This window comes from Adiantum capillus-veneris, chromosome 18 (genome assembly GCF_014529385.1).
Source record: "Adiantum capillus-veneris isolate H3 chromosome 18, ASM1452938v2, whole genome shotgun sequence".
Lineage (NCBI taxonomy): Eukaryota > Viridiplantae > Streptophyta > Polypodiopsida > Polypodiales > Pteridaceae > Adiantum > Adiantum capillus-veneris.
The window spans coordinates 1616624-1625157 of record NC_140948.1 but is presented as its reverse complement, the minus strand read 5'-3'; the positions used below and the strand labels follow the sequence as shown (position 1 = coordinate 1625157).

At 35.7% G+C, this 8534-nt stretch overlaps 1 pseudogene; it reads left to right on the top strand.

The window, feature by feature from the left end:
• The first annotated feature begins 266 nt into the window (after window positions 1-266).
• LOC147435138 (uncharacterized) lies at window positions 267-1173 on the top strand (annotated as a pseudogene).
• The last annotated feature ends 7361 nt before the right edge of the window (window positions 1174-8534 follow it).

Genomic DNA, 8534 nt, shown 5'->3' with positions numbered 1-8534 from the left:
AAACAATCTTGCCATCAAACCCAAAAAGGCACACTAGTTTTTCTTAAAAAAAGGATTGACCCTATTTGTGTGACCCTACCCTTCCCTAGTCTTCTGTTGGAACCGTTTTTTCAAAAGAGATGATCCTATTCTCATCACCCGTTCCCTCCCCGGTCTATTGTTGCAACCAATTCACGCCATTGCAGACTGGTTGTAGCAACAAACCAGGAAGGGGAAGGGTCATGAGGGTAGGGTGAATAAAAAAAAAACGTGTTACTTTGGTCTTCATGGCGGCGGCACCAGTGCTTGCAAAATTTATGCCTCAGCTTACACCTGCCTGTGTGGCTTCTTCTCTCTGCGCATCTTGCAGGATGCATGGACCTGGAGACGCCACCGTCGTGCATCAGGTCATAGAGTCACTTCCCTTGAGAGTTGAGCCTTGATGTATTGTATATCGTGAACCTGCTAGAATCGTTCCGCGACAATGCAGACTGGTTTCGATAGGTATCACAATGCCAGCAGAATTGCCAACTCTAGGCCTGCGCATTCCTTTGCAAGTTGCTTTGGCTCCACCATGCCAGTCCACCGCAGACGTTGTTCAGACAGAGGGTTTTGCTCACTTGCATAAACTATAGGAGGCTTGGGCTGGATGACTTTGAGGATGAAGAGCAAGTGTATGACTTGTATTCACAACGCTTGTATAATGAACATCATGCAAGGAGAGGTCGAGGTAGAGGCAGCATAAAGCTGGGCAAGCAATGCTCTTCTTTCAAAGAAAAGATGTCCTGTAAAATTAGGTCAGAGAGGGTGTATTTGTCAGAGGGGGAGCAAGAGACAGAGAGGAAGGGATGCTTGAAGCAAGGCAACAAGCAGAGGGAGTGGAAGGCTACGTCAGAGATGTAGGAGTATAATTATGACAAGGGAAGCAAAGGTAGAAACGTGGATCAAACATTGAAAGTGAAGCTACAGGGGAGCAAGACCAAAGAGAAAGAGCAGGAGGGAGAATTAGCAATAGTAGCAACAACAACGGAGAGTCCGATGAGGGCAAGCTTTGGGACAAGAATGCTAGAGGCCTACATGAAAATGCTGGAGACAACCATGAGAGGCAGTCCTCACTTAAGTGAGCTCTTTGTTGGCAACCAACATCTGATGCAGGTGACCTCCAGCTCCTTCAACTCTCGGCGCGTCTTGTAGGATGCATGGACCTGGAGACACCATCGTAGTACATAAGCTCATAGAGATGCTTCTCTTGAGAGTTGAGCACCTTTTCCTCCCTTTCGCACGTGGCCCTTGCTTCCCTTAGCGTTGACAGTGGCACACAGCCTGAGTCCGCCCAATAGGGAAAAGTGTAAATGCTAAAAAAACTAATAGAATCCAAAACACCTAGAAGGAAATGGAGTTGAGAACTACTACTCAGATAGAAGCAAGACTTATGTCAATGTGCCAAAAAATTTGAAGGAACGATATTTGAATCAATGTGTTCAATTATAAAAATTGCAGAGGCAGGGCAAGGGACTAATTGCAAAAACAGAGGTCTAGTGTCATATGCACATGAGTCAAAGCTACTTTGAAGATGATGTTTTTTTGAAACTAGTCTTACTGTTAATAAGACAAGTGACTTGTTGTACATGCTACAATGATGCCGCAACCTAGGGCACCCATGAAAAGTAGCCAAATTTTTGCAGTGAGAATATAATCAAAGGACATGCATAACATGATCATTGCTAGTCAGCATATTGAAAAGGGTGTGGAAGGCTTGGTGCGTTTGTATGTAGGATAGGTACATTAAAGTTATAGTTTGCAAGCCCAAAAAGAAATGAAGGAAGCTGACTACTTGTCCAAGCTCCCTTGATGTCAACTACTATTGCCAGCTCGCAGGAAAAATCACTTGACCTATGTGTCCTATTAAAAAAGAACATGCCGATCAGCCTCTATATGGAAATGTATTCCAAGTGGATAATACAAGTGAAAAGTGCTAGAACAATAGTTGGTAGGTGCATGCCCTCATCTTGTTGCAAGCATTGACAACTCTATCGTAATAGTCCCACGCCAACATGGAACGGTTCCGCATCCGCTGACACTTGGGACAAACCGGGGGCTATTTCTTTTGTTCCATGACTGAAGGGATTGGGCCTTTTTTTGGTTCCATTCAATAAATTTCTCTCTTTAATGTTATGAATGTTTGATGTCATGAATGCAACAACTTGTCTTCTTTCTTGATGATTTTGTTGATAAGTAGAGTGACAATAGTATTTCTGGTTTGAAAATTTTCAGAGCTCCCAAATGGCAATTGGTATCACACTGAACATGGCCATCGCCTTAGGTAAAGTGAGTTTGAAGATAGAGGCAATGGAAGGAAGGAAAAACTTAAATTTCCTTTTATAATGATATTGTAGATATAGATTCTTCAATATTTAGCAACGTTTGAAATTGATTAGTTCTTCATGATTAAAAATCACTAGCTCAAACAATGTCGTGTGGTTGCATTGTGTGATTAAGATTATTTTATTTGTGACATAAAGGTATCCTAATCTCAAATGTTTTTGTTGCTATAATAATGCAACTTCATCTTTGGTATCTCCTCATAAGAATGAAGATATGATGTCATTTTGTATCACAACTTGCTCATAGCTAGACTTTACCTCATGCTTGTCTTTGAACATAGAATGGGCGTGTTGATTACACTGAGTGTATTGATTACATGATAAATGAAATTATGTAAAATACGAATGTTAGTGATGATTGTGCAGTAATTTAAAGGGTTGTTTAGTTTTTTTAAAACTTTGGTGTAGTCCTGCAATTAGGAGAGCCTCTCAAAGAAAAGGATGAGGGTCTTGGGCTCACAATCCTCTACACAATGATCAAGTGTGCTATGTGTTAGTCATCACAGAGGACTTTGATGACAATGATCTTTGTGGTGATGAGAGCGAGAGAAAAACATTGGAAAACCCGCTTGCACTTTTGCAATTTTCTCTAAGTAATAACCAATGTCTAAAGGGACTTGATCGATTATTTTGTTGCTCCGAAATACTCGCTCGCCAATCTGTATAACCCACTAGCACCAACTATCAGGTTGTGTGTTGTCTAAGGTGCTTCTTGTATAGGAGCAAAATGCATGTTAAAACTCTCAAAAGTTCTGCCAAATATCAAATTTTGCTAGGTTTTGGGTTGTTGGGTCTCCTTCTTGCTCTTCTATATTATTTTTTTGTCCTCGACTAGATTTCTCTACACCTAGTTGTGCTATGGGAGCTCTACTCGTGTCAATTTTGCACATACTTCTACATAGGTTCAACAATTGACATCTTCAAAAGTTTTTTCATAGAAATTTCATAGATTTTTTCAATTATCAAGTCACCCAATCTAAAAGTGTGGTGTTATAGTTATGGTCTATTCTTTGCAATGCATAATGTATAGTAGCTTGCGTGCAGTTTTGTGTAGAGAGCTTTGTGGAAGTCCATTTGTGTAGTGGGTTATGTATGTTTTGAAATTGAGGTTTGGGATAGAAAATTTTCAAAGAAAAGGCTATGTTTTCAAGTGTCTTGGTTGGTGTGATCCATAATTCCATATCTAAACAAGTTTTGTTTCCTTTGTGTTGTGGTCTCTTGAATGGGCAATGACTATAAGTTAATCCCCAAGAGGCTCTTCTTCCTTAATTGGATTTTTATCCAAAAGTTATAAGGTCTCTACTTTTGAATTTCATACAAGTACTATTACGCATTAGAATTTTTCAACCATCGCTCATTATTTAAGATATTCAAGTTCAAATTATGAACCGTGAGCTGAAAAAACCTAGAATTTAAAATTTACGGTATAGAATTCTGACATGTTTAGCTATACAAAACATTGAGACTTGTTGTAAGATTTATTTATCGATTATAGAATTTTCTTTTTCATCTGTAAAGTTATTTAAAGATTGTAAAGTTTATTCTAAGACTCTAAAGTTTAAGTTAAGTATGTGAAGTAATTTATCATTAAAAAATAAATAAAATAATTAAAAAGTCAAAAGGTACACATGGGTGGCACATGAAATCACTTGGAGTTATATAGGAGGGAACAAAGTGGGACATCCAGTCACATGGAAAGGAGAGCTTAGTTTTGACTTATCTTAATGAAGGGGATTGTGTGGCCTTATCTGTGTATGATGATGAGGACAAATTGGTCAAGCTGATGGGTATCACAAGGAGACCAAAAACACAGTTATGAATTTTAGAGAAAAAAAAAGAGTTGGATATTATTTTAAGCTATAAATAGAGCATACATACTCACACTTTGAGTAAGAGATTGCCTCTATAACGCTCACGAAGTGTTACTACTTCTCTTAGAGAGAAGGCTTCCACAAACCATTAAGAGAGCAAAAACTCTAGTGGATTGGTAAGGTAAGTGTTAATCAAACATTTAATTAACATTAAAAACAATGTGTGTATTCTCTCTTACTCTAATACCTCTAATTATTTCTTAATTATCAAGATTATTAGAAATGGTATAACTATTCACTTATGCATAGTTAATTGAAATTTAATTCATAAAAGTACTCTTCACACTCTTATTATGCATAATAATATTTTCATTCATCAATTTTATTATTATTAGATCAATTAGTCTTTTGAATAATACTAAGAAATTGATTTAATTAAAGTATAGATTAATTAAAAATTGATGCTAAAATTGTAATAGAAATGTCATACATAAGAGTAATGAATCTTTAAATTTTTTATTTTATAATTTACACACTTAATTTTTGATTAATTAAGATTAGAAAAAAAATAATCTATAGAAATTAAGTTTAATTCATAGTTTTCTAAGATTAATCTCATACTGATATAGCTGTGGACTGAGTATTTGTACTTAATTTTGTTAAATTACAATTTTATGCATAATTTTTAGCCACTTTGAAACTAAATTATTGATTAATTATTTAATTTGAAGCATTAAAACTTATCATAATTATTCCAAGTCTTTGAAAAGCTTTAAAAACTACAAAAAATATTCTATAATTTTTGAAGCTAAGTAAAAATTATAACTTTTAAACTATATTAGAAATTGAAGCATTTTAATTAATATCACTATAAAATTGACTGAAAAAATATTCAAAAAAATAAGAACATTACTTATATGTAAAATAGACCTAAGATAAAAATTTTAGCTTTATTAGTTTAATTAATAGTTATTACAAGAGAAAATAGTTTCATTTAAATTTAAAAGCAATAAATAAGAAATATATAATAAAAAGATGCATCAACATTGTATATGAGAATATAAATAATGTAAAAATGACCTTAGTTCTCAAGGAAATGACCATGGTTATTGATCAATTTAAAGTTCTAATTGTATAACATAAGTCTTGTACAAAAAAATGGCTCCAAAGCGTGCTCGAACCTAAGGCACCAATGATCATGAAGCTGGTACAAGTAACGTGGGGACTCCTACGGAACATGCTATGTCTCCACCAATCAAAACTATGGTACATGTTAGTACTATAATTTCCACTTATGCATTCATTGCATATGCGAGACCTTAGGGATATATTAATACCTTAGGAAAAGAAAACACGGAATGAAACCAAGGGGCTTACCCCCAAGAAACTCGACATATATATAACAAGTAGGAAAGAATGTCTGGTTAAACTATTTGCCATAGGAAAGACTGTATGTTCAATACCTTTTGGTATGGTTTCCCTCAAGAATCTCTACTTATTAGCGCTAACATTAGGTGGCAGTTGTCGAGTCGTGATGTGACGCCCAGGATGGCACAACTAATGCTGCGGTGGGAGTACACCCAGGATGGCCCAACTAAATATTGTAGTTATGTTTTTCCATGGTGTGATAATGACGCTCAAGTTGACGCGAGCGATATAGGACGCTCAAGATGACAAGGGTTTTTATGAATAATGTATATACATATCCGGCCTAATGGCGCAAGTAGAGACTCTTAAGTGAACCTAATCCAAAATTTGTTGCTTTAAAATAAACTACTTTTTGTTTGGCTATTGTTTGTAATATTGTTTAAAAGGCTATTTTAATGAACGAGTACCATAAATAAGGTGAAGAAACATGTATGTTTAAACATTGTGGTAGTAATTAGGTAAAAAAAAATGGGTGAGTGCTCTATAGAAAATGGGGGAATGATATCTTGATGATATCATTCTATGTATGGGTGGACCCGATGAGTCGGGTAACTTTCCAATGCTAGGAGTTTTTATAGTTAGTGGTAAACCTTAAAATAGATGAACCTTGACGGTTGTGCCTCTAAAATATGGGAAAAAAAGCGGAAAGGTTGGTCACTCTAAGGTTTATACTCTTAGGTAGAATTGATAATAGATAGGGTTATGGTGGTCACGCTCTACCATAGCGAGATAGGACCAATCCTTTATCATTGGTTCATGCCCATGGCTACATAGTAGCTAAGGCAATGTCTGTTGGTTTCTCTTTCTCAAGATTGGAGACCTATCAAAGGTACTTGGCTCCTCAAAAGGGGGCATGGACCTCACACATAGCTATAGAGGTGTCTTTACTTCTTGTTTGCCCAATAATGTTTTATTATATCAAAGAATTGTAAGAACTTTCTTGCGGAGCATGGTGTAAAGGATGACAGAGCTCATGGTTTCTTAATTGTAGGTGCTTGCAAATAAAAAAAGTTTCAAGTTATACGAGTATTGAGAAAGCTTATATGGGATAAGAGTACTCCAAAGATTTGAAATAGCTGGACAAAGACAAAATATGTGTTGTTGGATTTTAGCAAGAAGCTCAACTATGAGATTGTATGGATGTACACAAATACAATGATTTGTGGAATCAAGAGGATTTGTGTCATATACCATCTAGTAAGCATCATGTTGTATCAAATATTGTGAATTTGACCTTTAACTTAGATAAAGCATTTGTGAAAGGATGTATGAATGATGAGTGGGCAGAAAATGATGGCTACATGCTATGGAAGTTGATCAATGATATTGAGGAGAAGAAAGCATGCATAGTGTAAATGGAAGAGAATTTTGATCTAAGGGATAATGAAAATCAATATGGGCCATCTTATGAAGTTTCAATTGCTGAAACTATATCCCCTTTTGAGGTTTCAACCATAGAGACACATGGCAATGCCAATAGGAAATCATGTAAAGACATGTATGTGGTTTTACATGGATACATTAATTTTATTAAGAGTGATGATGTAGAGAATGGAAAGCTTGAAGAGACGACATTGGAGGTTGAGACTTGTGAGTTATCTTTTATGCTTGATAAAGGCTTGAATTTCCATTATGATGAGCATATGACTGATAAGTGTGTGAAAGAGAAAGAATGTTATTTAGAAGAGAATATGATTGAAGAGGAGATGCATGAAGAGGACATCCAAAACATTTATTTGGATGAGCATATGGCCTATTTTGATGATTTGGATGCTGGCTTGAGTTATTTCAAAATACAAGAGGATGCCAATGATATTAATCTTGATAGTGCAATGGTTGGTGTGCTTGATGTTAATTGAATCGGTGGCATGGTTTCATACATGAAAAGATAGTTGGCATATGATTTTCCTTTGGATAGTTTTGGTGTTTGTTATTATCAGGATTTTGATACTAGCTATATGATTCAACATCAACCTTTGATTTTTAATATCAAGTGCTTTGATGTGGAGAATTGTCAAACAAAGGGATGCTATCTTTCTTTCTTTTTGGAGCATGGAATGGATATGGTCAAGAAGAAACATCCTTTGAAAGAACTTTTTGAAGTTTTATGATGAGATTTTCTCTTAATGGACCATGTAATGGGTATTACAAGTGCTTGAAGTGTTCATGTATAACTATGCTTTATAAGCACGATGGGAAAATGCATCCAATCCTCTTCTCATCAAGCATTGTGAAGATTACGGTTCCAAGAAATTTATGCAAAGTGAATTGTGAGTAACATAGTTTGTTTATATGGACACAAGTAATGGGATCCATGTGGACATTGGCAATCATTTTGTTTTGCTACGATTGAGTATGAATATTGTAGCAGTCTAGGGGGTTGACAAACTATATTGTGTACATTCTGAGAGCCCCATTTTCTTTAAATATCATACATGTGTACATTGTAGCAGTCTAGAGGTTTGCAAGATATATTGTGTACATTTTGAGAGCCCCATTTTCTTTAAATATCATACATGTGGGCTTGATATGCATTTAAATCAACATGTTTGGACATGATTTTTTTGGTTTTTTAGGATTGCTTTAGTAAGAATGTGTACATGTAGTCCAAGTCACTAGTGTAGCACCAACTATCAAGTTACTTTAAATACATGTATGTGTGCTGTTTAAGGTGTGTTAGCAGCCCAACTAAGAAAGAGGCTCTAGAAATTAGCCAATGATGTAATATTTCATTTTTTACTCAATGTGGACAATTGTAGCCACAAGCCTTTGTATTTTATTGATTCTCGAAGCAATTGCATATGTAGTTATGATTAAGATCTAGCGGGGCCATAAGATTCCAGATTGTATTACTTAATCCTTAGGTTGATCCAGAGTGGCACATCTCTTTATTTCTCACCTAAAACCTTATGGCAAGGAAATAAAATCCAAC